The sequence below is a fragment of the Excalfactoria chinensis genome, chromosome 2, assembly GCF_039878825.1.
Source record: "Excalfactoria chinensis isolate bCotChi1 chromosome 2, bCotChi1.hap2, whole genome shotgun sequence".
In the NCBI taxonomy this organism is placed as follows: Eukaryota; Metazoa; Chordata; class Aves; order Galliformes; family Phasianidae; genus Excalfactoria; species Excalfactoria chinensis.
In genome coordinates, this window is record NC_092826.1 from 72,683,210 (window position 1) to 72,698,454 (window position 15,245).

Here is a 15,245-nt window from a genome sequence, read left to right on the forward strand (position 1 = left end):
CTTTATGTGTTTAGATGTTAAGCAAAGCATGTAGAATGCATTTACACAAGCCAAAACCAAAATGAATGCATTGGTCTCAGGTGCAGTATTGATCTATTCTGGTAGTCAGAAATAGAATATATATAAATATTGCATACTGAAAAAATGTACTCTGTCACTTTGCCAGACAAACATTTCATTAGTTGTAGTAAATTACTGATCTGACAGATTGCCAACAGAGCAACGTTTACAATATTTTAAGGTTCATCATGTTTCCTTGTTCTTTTGTGTTGTTTTGGCAGGGAGACATAACTCATGCTTTCCTATTTATCCTACTGTAATGGCAGTGTGGTGAATTATATCAGACGTTATTTTAGCCAATCAGAAGCCCTGATTAGTTGTACTCTAATTAAGGAATAATGAATGGGGAAGTGACAAATTTCCACTTCCTCATTTATTTTTGTAATTAAATTGCATACTGTGCATCAATCAAATAATCTACATTATTAGAATTTGCAAACTTTTTTTGGAACCCACGTGTTGCTTTTTTGGCAGGAGCATTTATCAAGTTTTATGGCCAGCTGTCAAGAAATCATTAAGGCACAGACATTAAGTTATCCATCTGATAAATGTCCTCAAGGAAAGATGAAAAATAATCAGCCATAACCATTACAAAAAAAAGCCAGAACAGTATGTGGTGCTTCCACTGGTATAGGAGAGGGTCAGACTTGGATGTTAAGATAATTATTTACATTGTCAGAAAATGACTCAAGCCAATAACTCCCGAGCTCTTAAACTTCTATAATTTAGTGTGCGGTGTTACTTGTCCTTCTATAAGTCTTGATCTGGTGAAAAAGTGATAGAATAAATGGAGTGTTGAACAAATCAGAGGTGGAAATCTATACAAAGAAGGTGGATAAACATAACTTCTGATATTTGTAAGTTCACATGTAACAAATATAAAGTACTCTGAAGTCCTAAGTGTTATGCAATAGTTAGACTGCTTATAAAAATTAAAAATACAGGGATTTGATTTTGAAACATTTCTATTTTTTTCAAAGGAAAAAAAGGCAAAAATAAAATCTAATTTTAGTCAAAATGCAATAGTTCAAATATTTCCTAGATGTCATGTGATATGTGGAGTTCAAAGCTTATAGAATGGCATAGTTTCCATGGGAGTCCTCCCTGCTCTTATTTCCTGTACTGTTCCATGTTGTTCCACAAAGTGTTTCTGTAATGGATCGTTCATGGGACTGTTGAAGCCACACAGCATTATGAGAGGGGAGGAAATCTAAATGGCAATTCTTCCTTTCAGAACAAAGGTGCAAAAAAGACAAAAAACTATGACTTCGACATCATACAACCTTTCTGACTTATATTCTTCCTATTTTGAGAAATTTCACAGATTCACAGATTTGTCTAGGGAATACTTGCCAGATCCATCTAAACATCTTATTACATTTCTTCATGACAGAATGTTTTCTGCAGCTGAAAATCAAATTGTCACAAGAAAAATATTTCCACTAGGAAGGTTTCAACCAGCGTTTCTACATCTCTTTCAGAGGTTACTCCTTCTCAGTAATTCACAACACTTCTCTTTTCAGTTCTGTACCTGTGAAAGGTGGACAATCCCATCCATACGCTCAATATTATTAGCTAGTATTCAATCTTTTCTGGTTTTCTAAATACTTTCAAAAATATATTTCCCTTTCTAGTATTTCATTATGTCCTTACTTATTGCTTCAGTTGAGTAACAAATACAAAAGTAGAGTAAAAAATAACGATAAAAAATTCAAACACAGAAACAATCTGGATGCACATGTTCTCAGGACTAGCTTAGTGGATGTGTAGTGTCAAAAATGAGCTGATCTTAATAATATGTAGTATGTAGAGCATTAGTGTCTGCATAACCACTAATAAATTTATGTAATAAATTATTTATTACATAAATACATGAATAAGTTTAAGTGAAACAATACAGTGATAGCAACCATTAGAAAATCATTACTTTTACCGAAATAAAGTCAGTTACATCTCTCTCATCCAATACCAATAGCTTGGTATCATGGAACCACGTCACTTTTTCCTTGGAATTACTAACAAATAAGGTAGAAGTAAGCATTTTCCTTGCAATTTTTACTATTTGAAATGATGCAGAGGCCCAAATTCAAAACTAAGCTCTATGAAAGTTTGTAAAGTCCTTTCTCAGAGATAATTCAAAATAAATTCTAGATAATGTTGTGTATAGTATTCTGTATCAGATGTTCTATGCTAGAATATTTTCTAATGAGCTTCTTAACAATCAAAAGAGGGGTCTGTTGGTACATAGGTAAAACATAGGCAATACAAATTTTTGTTAACATAAAAATACTGCTGTTTTGTTTTTCATCTAGATTTAGGGTCTACATAAGGATTTACCTTAAATATTCAAGAAAGTACAAATACTTAATTCCTACTTTGCAATTAAAATAACTTAGAAGGAAGTTACAGATCTAAGTACCTCTGAAGATCATTATCTTTCTTTTCATAAAAAACAAACAAACAAAGAACTACACATGAACAAGAAACCTAACTCTAACCTCTTGAACATGATAAAAAGAATAACGCCTCTTTTCCAGAGTGGGATTCAAGTTGCCTATTTGAAAGATAACAGTAGAGCATATGGTCATGCAGATCAGCTTTATCACTGTACTATTCTTAAGGAAAAAAAAATAAAGAAGAAAAAATAACAAAAGTAATTCATATATTTTCATATAACGAAGATGAAAATAAAAACAAGTTGAAAACACTCATGCTTTTGCATTACCCCTTGCAAACAACTTCATTTGCAATTATCAACATCAACTCTGAGAACTTGATGTTAAACTTGTGTATTTCATTACAAAAATTAGTCCACTGTAAAACTGCTAGGCAAGAGTTATAACTACGGTTGTGGTTTGAATGACAGTCTTTGCTTTGCTTGCAAAAAAATGCCTATAATTCACATATCCTCTAGTGTTAGTCTGCAGAGTTCGAAAGACGGGTTTTTGTATTCATAGTATAAATAAATTCTGAATGTTTCACAGATGCAAACAAGACGATCAGATTTCACTGGAAATGGGAGATGGGAAAGAGGGCACAGAAGTTTGTATGTTGGTCTTTGCAATTAGTGAGTTCGAACATCCTATCAAATTTCAGTAAGGAACTCTTTTGAGTGAAGGCTGCATGACTTCAAGCTTCCAAACAGAAATGTGATATTGATCCTCAAAAATCATTACTCTGTTAATGTAGGAGGATGGAAAAGGAAGAAAACTCCTTCCATTAAAGCTTCAGGCAAATATCACAAGGGACCTCTGAGCCTTAAATGGGCTGCAACTTTTAGCAAATTAATATAAGCAAGACTTTTCAGAATTTTAATTTAGTAAACATTTCAAAGGCCATTTTTCACTATTTCACTTTGCGAATATACCAATATGCAGCTGGGAAATCTAATTTAGGTTCAAAATCTGTTTACAATTTTGAGATCACTGGCACTATTTCTGGGGATGTTTTTGTGTAATGCTTTTAGAGAAGAATAAAAATGTTATATAATGAGAACCAAATCTATTTAAGGCAATGGAATAGCTTTACTCTTTTACTTTTACCATCTTTTTCCCTAATTCCCTGCCTGGGAGGTCAACACAGCAATAGTATTTTAATCACAAAGAACTATAGTTCCAATGTTTCAAATAGGCAACAAGCTCTTTATTATTTGAACTATTCAGGAATATATAGCTTTTATACTACATAGGTATGAATATATATGTAGCATTAGGTAAGGATGTTTAAAGAAGAAAAAAAGTTGACTGGTTAAGAAAGTATATTTTCAAATACTTAATCGCTACTTGACACTGTTGACTGTATTATATTTATCATTGTCGAGAAGCAGAGAAAGTGGAAAAAATGATGTTAACAGGTGCATTCCAGTCCTATTTTTCACCATCACTTTCTTACCTTAGAAAATTCTTGAACCATGTATAAATATTCTCTCTCCCTAGTGACACAAACTGTTGGAGAATCTTTAAATTCAGCTGCAACAAAACTAATTCACTCAAAGAACATTATTTCCTTACCCATAAGGAGTTATTTCTCCTTTACCTAGGTTCCATGTTCATTTAGTAGTAAACAAAAAAGATCTTTTTTTTTTTCTATTTCTCCTAGTCTAATATATTTGTATAAAAAAATGTAAACAATTCCTCTGCCCACTCATATTTTACTTGGAGTCTATATTGACTGAAGTGTTCATGTTTAGGAAGTTTTTGTGCCAGTACTATGACAGTTTTTACCAGAGGCATTTAAGATTTGGCTTTGTGAGCAGCTAGATCAATGAGCAGCCCAATGGTCGCAGAGTATAAACACAGTGACAGGCACAAAAATTCCGGATTTTTTGTTTGCTTGTTTTTGTTTTTTGTATGTTTTGCTGGTGTTTTTATTTTGTTGTTTTTGGGGTTTTTTCCTTTATTTTTTCGGGGGGGAGGGAGGTGGGGGTTGGCCGGTAAAAATAAAACTTAGAAGTATCTAACAAGAATTTACAAGTACATTCAAAACTTCCCTTGTTCTGTTCTATCACGTTTAGTGTTTTGAATTGCTGTGACTAGGTGAAGACCTCTTCAGGGCAAACAACTGTTTGGCAGCACTGGAAAAAAAAAACTGTCATGTTGATACTTGCTTTGTATTTGCAACTACAAAACACAACCAGTTCTCTCTTCTTCTCTGTGGTGCTACCAGCCCAAGTCTCTCCTCAGTGATATCTGCAGTCGGTATCAAAGTAGAGAGATGTTTTCTTACTGTTGGAAATTGTTCCATCTTCATTTCAAGCTGAGAGAGGTAAAAAAAAGATCAAAAGACACTAGACTTGCTAATAATCTGTCACAGCAGGTCAGGGTCAGCTAACTTTCCTCACTGAAAAAAAAAAAAAAAGAAGCAGGACGCAAAAGACAGAAACACAGATCTGATTTCTACAAACGTTCAGCCCGTCTGCTTATCCAGATGGCCAACTGAATCACAGGAGGAAGGTGTCACAGTCGCCGAGAAACCCAAGTCTTTCCTGCTTTATCATACTACAGCCAAAACTAATAACTCAACAGCAGCTAACAGAACCCTAAAGGCTTTGTGTACTAGCATACTGAGCTTTCTTGTAATCACTGTGATACCTCCAGGAACAAGGGGTGGCATGAATCATTATTTGGATGTGATAACATGACCCATACAAACATTAGGGGATAATGGGCAAGCCTGCACTCTGCAAATCGAATCACACCATGATCCATCATTAACCTAAGTGAGCTATTGCTTTATTGAAGTAGCCCTGTAAATGAATAGGTCACAGTCTATTTAAAAGCTGAGAGATTTGTTAATGCTCCAAGGACTTCTGTTCTATTAGAGCACAGAGCCTGAGTCTAGCTGAATTTAAGTATGTTCTTAAAGGATAGGTAAAGAAGAAAGGGAAAACCTAAGACTTATATGAGAAAAAAAAAAAAAAAAAAAAAAAAAAAAAAAAAAAAAAGTAGGCATGCTTATGCGCGTATATAAAAATGATATTTCTAAAATGATATTTCTAAATATATCTCTATTTAGGTTTTGTCTTAAAGAAAGGTAAATACACAATCACTGACTTCAAAATACTTTATTCCTAACAAACTTCTATAGGACCAAGAGTGAAGACTTTGGGACTATATGAAAATTAAAGTATTTTCAGTTTATATGAATAAACAGTACAAATTATCACTGCTCATTGAAAAGAGCTTCAGAATAAAGTTTAGGAGATTTACAATATTAATCCATTTAATTGCTTCTTTAGGAACTCTAAGTAGACCTCAAGTCCAGACACTTCTTCAATGTTCAGTTTAGATAACAGTAGTGAACTTCAGAACCAGTTATGACAATCCTTTCAAAGATTTCCCTCCTTTTTTACTGCATCCTGGCAGTTCTACTTAACTGTGGGTGAAACAGTGAATCGTTCTCCAAGACTGCTGAACTGAAAATGAAGAAGGAATGTGTTCCTAAATTATCCTCAAACTAAGTTTAAAATTTTATTATATGTTTGAATATATATATATATATATGGGGGTTTTTTTGTTTGTTTTCTTTTTTTCCCTTTTTGTAGAACTATAAAATTCAGAGCAATTGCCTGCAAAAACATGAGTAAATACATATGAATCTATGAAGCAAACTGCTACATACCTGCATGGTAGTAATGGACTTAGCGGTTAAGAAGAAGACATTATCATGGGGAATTTTGTGGGTAATTTGGGAGTTTCAGATCCTGCAAAACAGGGAAGAAATAGGCAGTCGTAACACCTGAGACCTCTTAATTACTTTTGGGAAGAACATAAGATTTTCTTCAATTTTATTCATTTTCACCATGAAACATTCAAAAACACCTATGAGTATCTCACTTGAGACTGCTGTTTCATAGCTGCCTAGAATATTCCACAAGCACCTGCTTTGCCCTTCTTGTGAATTCCAGGATCCTATCCCAGATTAACTTTGCTAGCCCTACTAGAGTACCAGAAAAAGCTACTAAATATTACTATGTATACTGTTGTGATGACTTGTTTGAGATATATTTCTCCAGTGATTTGCTCATTATACTAACTTCCTTCACATTTCCTTTGAAACTTTCACCCGATGGACTGAAATGCACTGTGACATACTACTTTTATGGCAGGAGAGGAGGGTCAACTTTTTTTCTCCAGTCACAAATTCAAAAAGGGAATTCAGATTCATGTTTAAACATTTCAGCTCATTCTACAGCCTTGGGAAGAAATCCAGTGAAATGCCATTCTTCTGCATAATAAGGAAGTCCCCATGAACCACACACATATTTTACTCAATGTCAGATACTGAAGGAAGCTATCATAATCAGCTACTTCTCTAAACTACAAGTCTGCATTACAGTTGTATTTCTGGAAACTACCTGATGATGGAAAAGGAATTACTATGAAATGTAAGTATACATCAGTTTTTATAGGTTGAATTTGTTCACCCTTAATTCCCTTAAAACTGTATACAGGCCATGGATGTCCACATGATCTGGCAATAGAATAAAAGTACACTTTCTCAGTGTAAGACGGCAAACAAGATGTTAGAAAGGATCATATAGCAACCAATACAACTACTCATAAGAAAACTTAGGAATTTATATGACAAAATAGCTGCACCCCATTCTTTTGCTAACTTCTCTTTCCATCACAAACAAAGAACAATGTAACTTAATTATTTTGAGTTACACACCATTGTGATATTAGTTACATTAACCTGACAAGTTCATTTTCCTCTTCTGGAGTATCTGGATGTGTTCTCACAGCTCAACACTAGCAAAGTTTTACATTATTTTTCCTTCCTGCTACTACTGATAGTAGTTTTTGATTCTGCTCCTATCACTAAGAACAGATAATGCCATACTTCCTTAAAAATAAAATAAAATAAAATAAAATAAAATAAAATAAAATAAAATAAAATAAAATAAAATAAAATAAAATAAAATAAAATAAAAGGATAAATAGCAGTATTTCCACTAAGGTACATTTTCTGTAGACCTCACTCTTATTTATATGCACTGATTTACATTTCCCAGAAATATAATTCCATGTGAAAACAAGAAATGCCTTTGGTCGACTAGCGGCCAATTTTGCAACTGGTTAAGTATTCATTTTTCATGTGTTAACCATGTTCAATTAGGTTTGTAGGTAAAAACTAGGTTTTGATACAGAAACACACAATCTGACATACTTTCTAAATTTCACACATTAAAACCTATCTTCATTAAGAGGGTGATACGTGGGTGAAGATGTCTGCCTCTGAATACAGAGAGACAGCTGGCACACCTTCCAGAAACAGTCACTGCAAAATTTAGGTATTCTCCTACCTAACTTTTGCTGCTTACTCTAGGGGCTCTTGTATTATGAACAAGGGGGAGGTATCTCCATGAACATGCAAACTTTTTGAATTGTGTTATCTGCTTCACACTGTGGCTTTCCTTTTCACACACTTAGACTTGCTTTCCCATTCACATTTGAGCTTTAAGTTTGAGATAGGATACCCATAATGCTTAGGAATAGGAAATAGGAGAACAATGGAAAGACCAAATCCTTGACCTGAAATGGAGCTTATTATTTAAGAAAGAGAAAAGACAGATGATAAGAGAGGGGCAGATAGGTATGAAAAAAATGACCCTTCTTCTACTTCAGGTATATCTTCATTGCATATATGTGTTTCTATTTATTTGTGCTTAATAAATCCTCCATTTTCATGCATCAGCCCAATCAAGTGCAGATGTCAGACAGTGAAAATCATAGGAGAATCATACAAAGCTTGCCATCTGAAGAAAAAGGGTTAGATCCCAGCCATTCTGCTGACTGATGATCTGCTGCCAAGAAAATCCACCTCACAGGTTCACGGCTTCCCTTCACTGTTTTAATCGTAGTTCCTAAGCAAAACTTTACCAATAAATATGTAATGAGCAGGGCAACTAGAAGGTACCAATGTTCTGGCTGGCCAGTATTGGCTATTTGCCAATAAGAGAATACTAATATCTTTTTGACAGAGAGTCTCCATGCAAGGTTAAAACAGCTTTATTCCTCATCTGTGCTCCCAGAAAGACAAGGATCAATCAAAACTAAAGCTATATTCTAGAAGAATACATAACTAATGTTGGAATACAACATGAAAGACACTGATGAATCAACTCTGTCACACCAGTTCATTGAGCTGTCTCTTCCTGAATCACATAGCTTTGTTTTTTTCTGACAGATATCAGAACCACGGCTTTTTCCATTAATGTCAGAGAAGTTGAAGTAAAAAGGTTTTACTCAATGATGTTTAGGCTTGTTTCTCTTTACTACCTAGAGAATTTAAATTCAGGAACGAATCTCAGTACTATCATCTCCGTTTCTACAATCATTACCTTTCCATATGCAGTTGAATTCATCCAATAGTTAGCATGTTCTCCATGAGACTCACTTTGCTATTTCAAAATGTTTTCCTTCTGCTCAAGTAATTTTCAAGGTGTTTTTCTAATTCCACACAAGTCCCATATTATTTCATGCTGTTGTCAGAGTTTTCAGTGGTATAAAAAAAGAAAAAAATATGTGAAAAAGGTACTGAAAAAGAGACCTCTTCTGTGGGTGACAGTGCTGCATAGTCTGCAGTTTCTCTGTCTACAAAAAGAGGGCATATTTGGAACAAACCCGAGTTCCCATAGTCAATAAAGTCAAAGTGCAATATGAACATTTGCTTGGAACCTCTGATCAGGGCTCAAAACACAGCTTGTAATTAATTTTTCCTGTGGGTAATAAGAATCTACACTGAGATAAAGAAGAAATACTATTGGAGGCTGGAAATGAGTGGTATCCCCCAGGAGTCCATCTTGGGACTGCTGACTTCAACATCATTATTAATGACATGGACAGTGGGATTGGCTGCACTCTCAGAAACTTTGCTGATGACATCAAGCTGAGTGGTGCAGTTGACACAATAGAAGGAAGAGATGTCATCCAAAAGGGATCTGCATAGGCTTGAGCAGCAGTCCTGCAAGAATCTAGAGAAATTCAACAAGGCCAAGTACAAAGTGTTAAACTTCATTAAGGGCAATCCCAGATATGCATACAGACTGGGAGACCAACTCATTGAAAAGCCCTATGGAGAACATAGTGGATGTAAAGATTTGCATGAGCCAGCAGAGTAGGGGGCCAACTGTATCCTGGACTACATCAAAAGACCGATGGCCAGCAGGGCGTGATTGTCTCCCTCTGCACTATACTATGAGGCCTTATCTGGAAGAGCTTTTGTCCAGGTCTTGTGTCAGGGCCCCTGTAAAAGAAAGATATGGAGCTGTTGGAGCAGGTCCAGAAGAGGGCCACAAAGATGACCTGAGGACTGGAGCATCTCTCCTAGGAAGAAAGGTTGAGGGAGTTGTGCTTGCTAAGCTTGGAGAAGGAAGGCTGCAAGAAGCCTTCTCAGTACTTGCATGGAGCTTATAAACAGGAGGAAAACTGACTTTCTAAATAATCTGATAATGAAAGGAAGACAAAGAATGTGGGGAGATTTAGGTTAGATGTTAGGAGAAAATTATTTACTCACAGGGAGGTGAGGCATTAGAACATGCTGTCCAGATCAGCTGGGGTATCCTATCTCTAGAGGCATTCAAGACCAGGCTGGTTTTATCTCAGTCTATTCCATGAACAATTAGTTACCTAAACATTAAAAAGGTAAAACTCTCATTATACTTTTCTTAACACAGTTATAGCACCTAATATTTCAGCCAACATCCATTTTTAGCAGCATTTGTCTATTCAGTACCTGTTGCCACCATGCACCATAACTCACTGCTTTGTGATACATCAAACACGTTAAGTGCTGTATAAACTCGAATTCTCTTCTCCTTTAAGGACGTCACATAAAAATGTCTCAGTTTAAAGGGTATGTATAAACACACACAAACTTGTGTATACATAGAAATTCTTTAAGTGGAGACGTTTTTATGAGTCATTTTGAAAGCAGAATAGTATTTGGCTTCTTATAACAAATTTTACATTCCAGATCTCTCAGAGTGCTTTGCAAATGAATAGCCTGGAAGCCAATCAATATTATCATGTTGTAGGTAAATGCACATCATTTGAAGCGAAGCAGATAAATGTTAAGGAATTATAGTTTTTTGTCTTAACAAGCAAAGAAAAAAAAAATAAATGGGTAAATCAAGAAAAAAAACAAGGTAGTACAGAAGCAGTACCCATTTTTCATGTTCTGTGTTTCTCACCTGCCTCGATTAATATTCTTTAATGTATAGTTTCAAACATACCAGCTGTTAGAATTGAGTGTCAGTGTGGAAATGAAATTAAAATGTGTCCAAGTTTTTCAGTAGAATACTGACAAATTATCAACATATTTTATTGTTTAAAATGATGTAACTTCTATCTTCTAAAAATGCTTTTCTTTCTGAATTTACACTATAATTTAACTCATCTAGGTTTTCACAAGAGGATGACACCTCTGCTGGAGTTACTCAACAATGCATTATTTTTGCTTTTTCATTAATAGTTCATAGATCAGTAGGTATCAACACATGTACACACACACCATTGTTTGTAAATATTATGAAAAAATATTTGGAAATGTTCATATTCCCCCAAAAAGAAACAGCATTTTTTAATAGGAATACATAAAAATGACATTTTTTTCCAGATCCTCATGACTGAATTAGACAACTGTGATAACCTAATCAAAATGCAGTTTGTCATTACAAACTATTTCACACTCTGTTCACATCTTTACATTAACTATATGGCATGGTATTAAACTGCAAAGCAGAACTTTTATCAGACTTTGACTACTGTTGATATACAACAGTATGCAATTGATATACATAGTTGGAATCAGAACTAGTATGCCTGACAATTATGTAACATCAAGAAACTAAGAATACAGATGTATAGAGTGTAAGCATTATGATAAGCATAAGCAATGCTATATTCATGAGCAATACATATATTTCCTTGGTAGACACTGTCATCTTCAGAACACTATCAGAAATATGTGCAGAAAATATCATTATAGATATATATATATAGTTGATATTTATGATCAGTTATGCCTAGCAAGAGAAAAACTTGTTCCAAATACTTTGTTTTTGTATTTTAAGAGTCAATGAATATACTGGAAACAATGAACACTGGATCAATTTTCTTCTATGGAACATGTCTGAAGACAAGCTTAACTTTCTACAAGTGAGATGTCTGCACATACTTCTATGGCCATACATATAGCAGACACGAGTATTTATCTCCATCTCTTTTGCTTATAAAGTTGATGAAAATTCATAAACTGAAAATTCATATAACACCTTAATTATATGTATGTGCATGTCTGAATAGCTTCAAAAGGTTAATGTCAGATCCTATGGGTATATTACAAATGGACGTCCTGGACTCTGGATGATTACAGAATCACAGAGTAGTAGGAAGCAGGAAAGGATCCACAAAGATCAGAGTTCAACTCCTGGCTCCAATTAAAAAAAAAAAAAAAAAAAAAAAAAAAAAAAAAAAAGATAACAGAATCCTAGAGTGTACTGAGTGGGAAGAGACCAGAATGGATATAAGAATACATGAAGAAAAAATGATATTATCTTGCACAGTTCTGTGCAACCTATATCATTTACTCATACTACTATAACTGCTTACTTAAACACCTTTTCTTAACTTTTTATAAAGCATTTATAACTATACCTTTAAGATAGTGTGATAGAAGTATCCAGATAAAAAAAATGAAGGCAGATGCATCATGTGTCAACATTTTCCAAAGTATTATGCAGGAAAGTATGTAAAATAATATGAATACTGGAAAAGTTGCCAGCCTAAAAATTACTTATGAAAAAGCAATTTTGGAATTTGCTACCCTATAAAATTTTAACATCAACTCTAGCAGTACCATTGAGCCAATGGGTTATTTAAGGTTGAAAGAAAGCAAAATAAGCATTTACTTTCCTTCTGAGCACTCATTACTAGTCATCTTTTCCTTCAGAAGAACAAAACCCCAATTGATGGATACAAAATGAGAAACTGCACATAGCAAGACAACCATAACAGTTGTATTTGCCTTTTTTGTTGTCTATTCTATATTGTATGTCACAGCAATTGAAGCAGAATTTCTTTATATATATGTATGCACACAGATACATAATACATAATAATCGTATATTTGCAGGGAATGCTGTCTACATATTGCAAATAGAAATGAAATTGTGGGAGAGTGTATTATCTCTGTTTGGTGTATCGTTCAACAAATACCATACACGTGACATTCAGAACAGCTGGGGGCAGGGGGAGAACAAACTAATTCAAATTAAATAAACTCAGTGAAAAATGTTGTACATAAAGTAGCCACGAATAAAAAAAGTAATAACTTTTTAAAGAATTCTTTTCAAAATATTGCATTTTGCTTCTTGTTTCCCAGAAAAAGAATTTGCTTTCTCTGTGCTACCTCTAACAGGGACCAGATCTCAGCAGGAGCAACATGAGGCAACTAGTTTGATAAGCTGAGATTGAAGCCTTTGTTCTGTGTGCTGATATGCTCTGAAGCACTCAGAATAGTTCAGCAATTAATTGCTTATGACTCCTGCAATGTAACCTCCCGGCTTTCACATCTGGGGAAGTATTCTGTAAGAAGCCTTGAAAACTCTGAACAACACATAGTGATCAATGAAAGGTCTAATGAGATGTTCAGAGGGCTCAAATAAAGACCTCTTGACCAAACAGTGAATTTTCTAAAGTCCTGATTTCATGGAAACATTTCAGTCCCAATCTACTTTCCACCTGAAATGCAATCATATACACAGCAAAAGGTATGCTGTCATAAGACCTACTTAGTATTCCTGTATTGCTAGTTGTTTGTTTTTTGTTTTGTTTTGTTTTTTTGTTATTTTTGCTTCTGTCTTTTTTTTTGTGTGTGTGTGTGTGTGATCTCTCTCTGAACTTGAAAATAAGAAAAAAAATAATAAAAAAAAATCACCAGAAATCCCAACTGCTCATTTATGTCACCCAGCAATAAAATAGCCTGCTTTCCTATTTAGTTCTGTATAGATATTTGTAGATAGAGAAACAAAAGCTGATAACCATACCTCAGTACATGCAGAAATTAGCACAAAGCCCATCACCACCACAGTATGCTTTGGGAGGAATGTTTAAAATACAAGAAACATGTAGCCTTCCTCATCTATACTAAACATTTGGAGCTGAGATACTAGAGCCACAGCCATTCACATTTGAAGAGTACGTGAAATATTCATCAAGACAAGTACCTTCACAGATCTCTGTCATAGACATTCACAGCGTGATTTATAATTCAGGTCTAAAATCACCATTAAAATATTTGTATAAGGATTATCTATGTTCTACTGCTCATCACATGATTAATTTGTAGAAGATGAACTTGAAACATTACAGTAATATGGCATGGCTTGCATCTGAACATCTTGGATGTCAAGACTACATTTCATTTCTCACCATTACATTATTTCTGCAGTGACTTTTTATTTTTTTATTATTTTATTTATTTATTTATTATTTTATTTATTTATTTATTTATTGGGGGAGGAAGCTGCTCAGGTGCTTTCAAAGTCACATCAAGTCAAATTCCCACTTCTTACCTTCTGGCTTTTAATTGCACCTTATCATTTCAAAGGTCAGTGCTGCAGAAATCCACCCCCCTCACATTTCCTCCATCCTCCACACACACAAGAAGGACTAAGTGTTTAAAAAGATTTTAACACACAAATACAGTCACTTGAAGTTTCACACCGTCACTTACTTATTTTTCCTTCCAACCGCACTAAGCCCCCAGTTTGGCACGGTGCATTCTCAGCACTGTTCACCGCAAACTGCACTCGTGGCCAGGCTTCTTGGAGCCGAGGAGCCCAGCAGAGAGCAGGACCAGGGACAGCTCCCTCAGCCCCAGCCACCCCCCCTCACCCCCCAGGTCCCTTCCCTCCCTCGGGCACCGCCGGCCCTCCCACTTTGCTGGGAACTCGCTGAAGTTTGCGGCGCGGAGCCGCCCGCCCTCCCCGCAGCCCCATCCAGAGCCGGCCGCTCTCGGGGCGATGTAGGGTCCGCGCTCCGCAGTCCGCTCCGCCGCGCTCCCGGCCGGGGCGCAGCACGCAGCCCTACCTGCTGCACAGAGCCGCAGCAGCACCCGCACCGCGACAGTCCTCCGGATCGCTGTGGCAACAAACTACCCGTCCTCGGGTCACCCTTCATTCACAAAGGATCCCAAGGGCAGGCGAGGCAGGTAGAAAGCACGTCGTTACCGGCAGAGGCTGGGTCCCTTCTCAGAAATGAGCGAATCCCTCGTTGTGGTTCCCTACACATTTACCCTTCAGATCGATACCGCTCCAACAGCAGCTCGAGCTCAGCTGCAGCTGAGAGAGAGCAGCCAATTGCTACCGCGGCTTCCCTCACTGCAGCCCCCTCCCACAGAAACACACGGACTGCATTGAAAATTGTATGAGTTGGGAAAAGTAGTTTTAACCCCTTACTTGGAAGCCACCCTGCCCTTCTGGAGCTCCACAGAAGCTTTCAGTTTCTTTTCACATTAAGAAAAGCTCAGACAATAGCCCCTCTCTGGATTCCGGAAAACTAGGTTATGTTCAATGAGAAAACCAAAAGACCTTAAACTGCAACCAACTCACTGAGAAGATGATAAATTTGCCACCTACTAAATATAAAATATGACAAAATAAAAACCAGCCCCAGAAT

The 15,245-nt window shown here is 35.8% G+C and overlaps 1 protein-coding gene across 3 annotated transcripts in view; it reads right to left on the reverse strand.

The window, feature by feature from the left end:
• The window catches only part of CDH12 (cadherin 12), a 506,510-nt gene extending 491,540 nt beyond the window's left edge, over positions 1-14,970 (reverse strand). For 2 of the 3 annotated variants that reach the window (XM_072327372.1, XM_072327376.1), the window contains exon 1: positions 14,658-14,970. The gene's annotated coding sequence lies outside the window, so the exon portion shown is untranslated. The remainder of the gene's footprint in view (positions 1-14,657) is intronic. The other variant, XM_072327373.1, reaches the window with a different exon arrangement.
• Between the last annotated feature and the right edge of the window lie 275 nt (positions 14,971-15,245).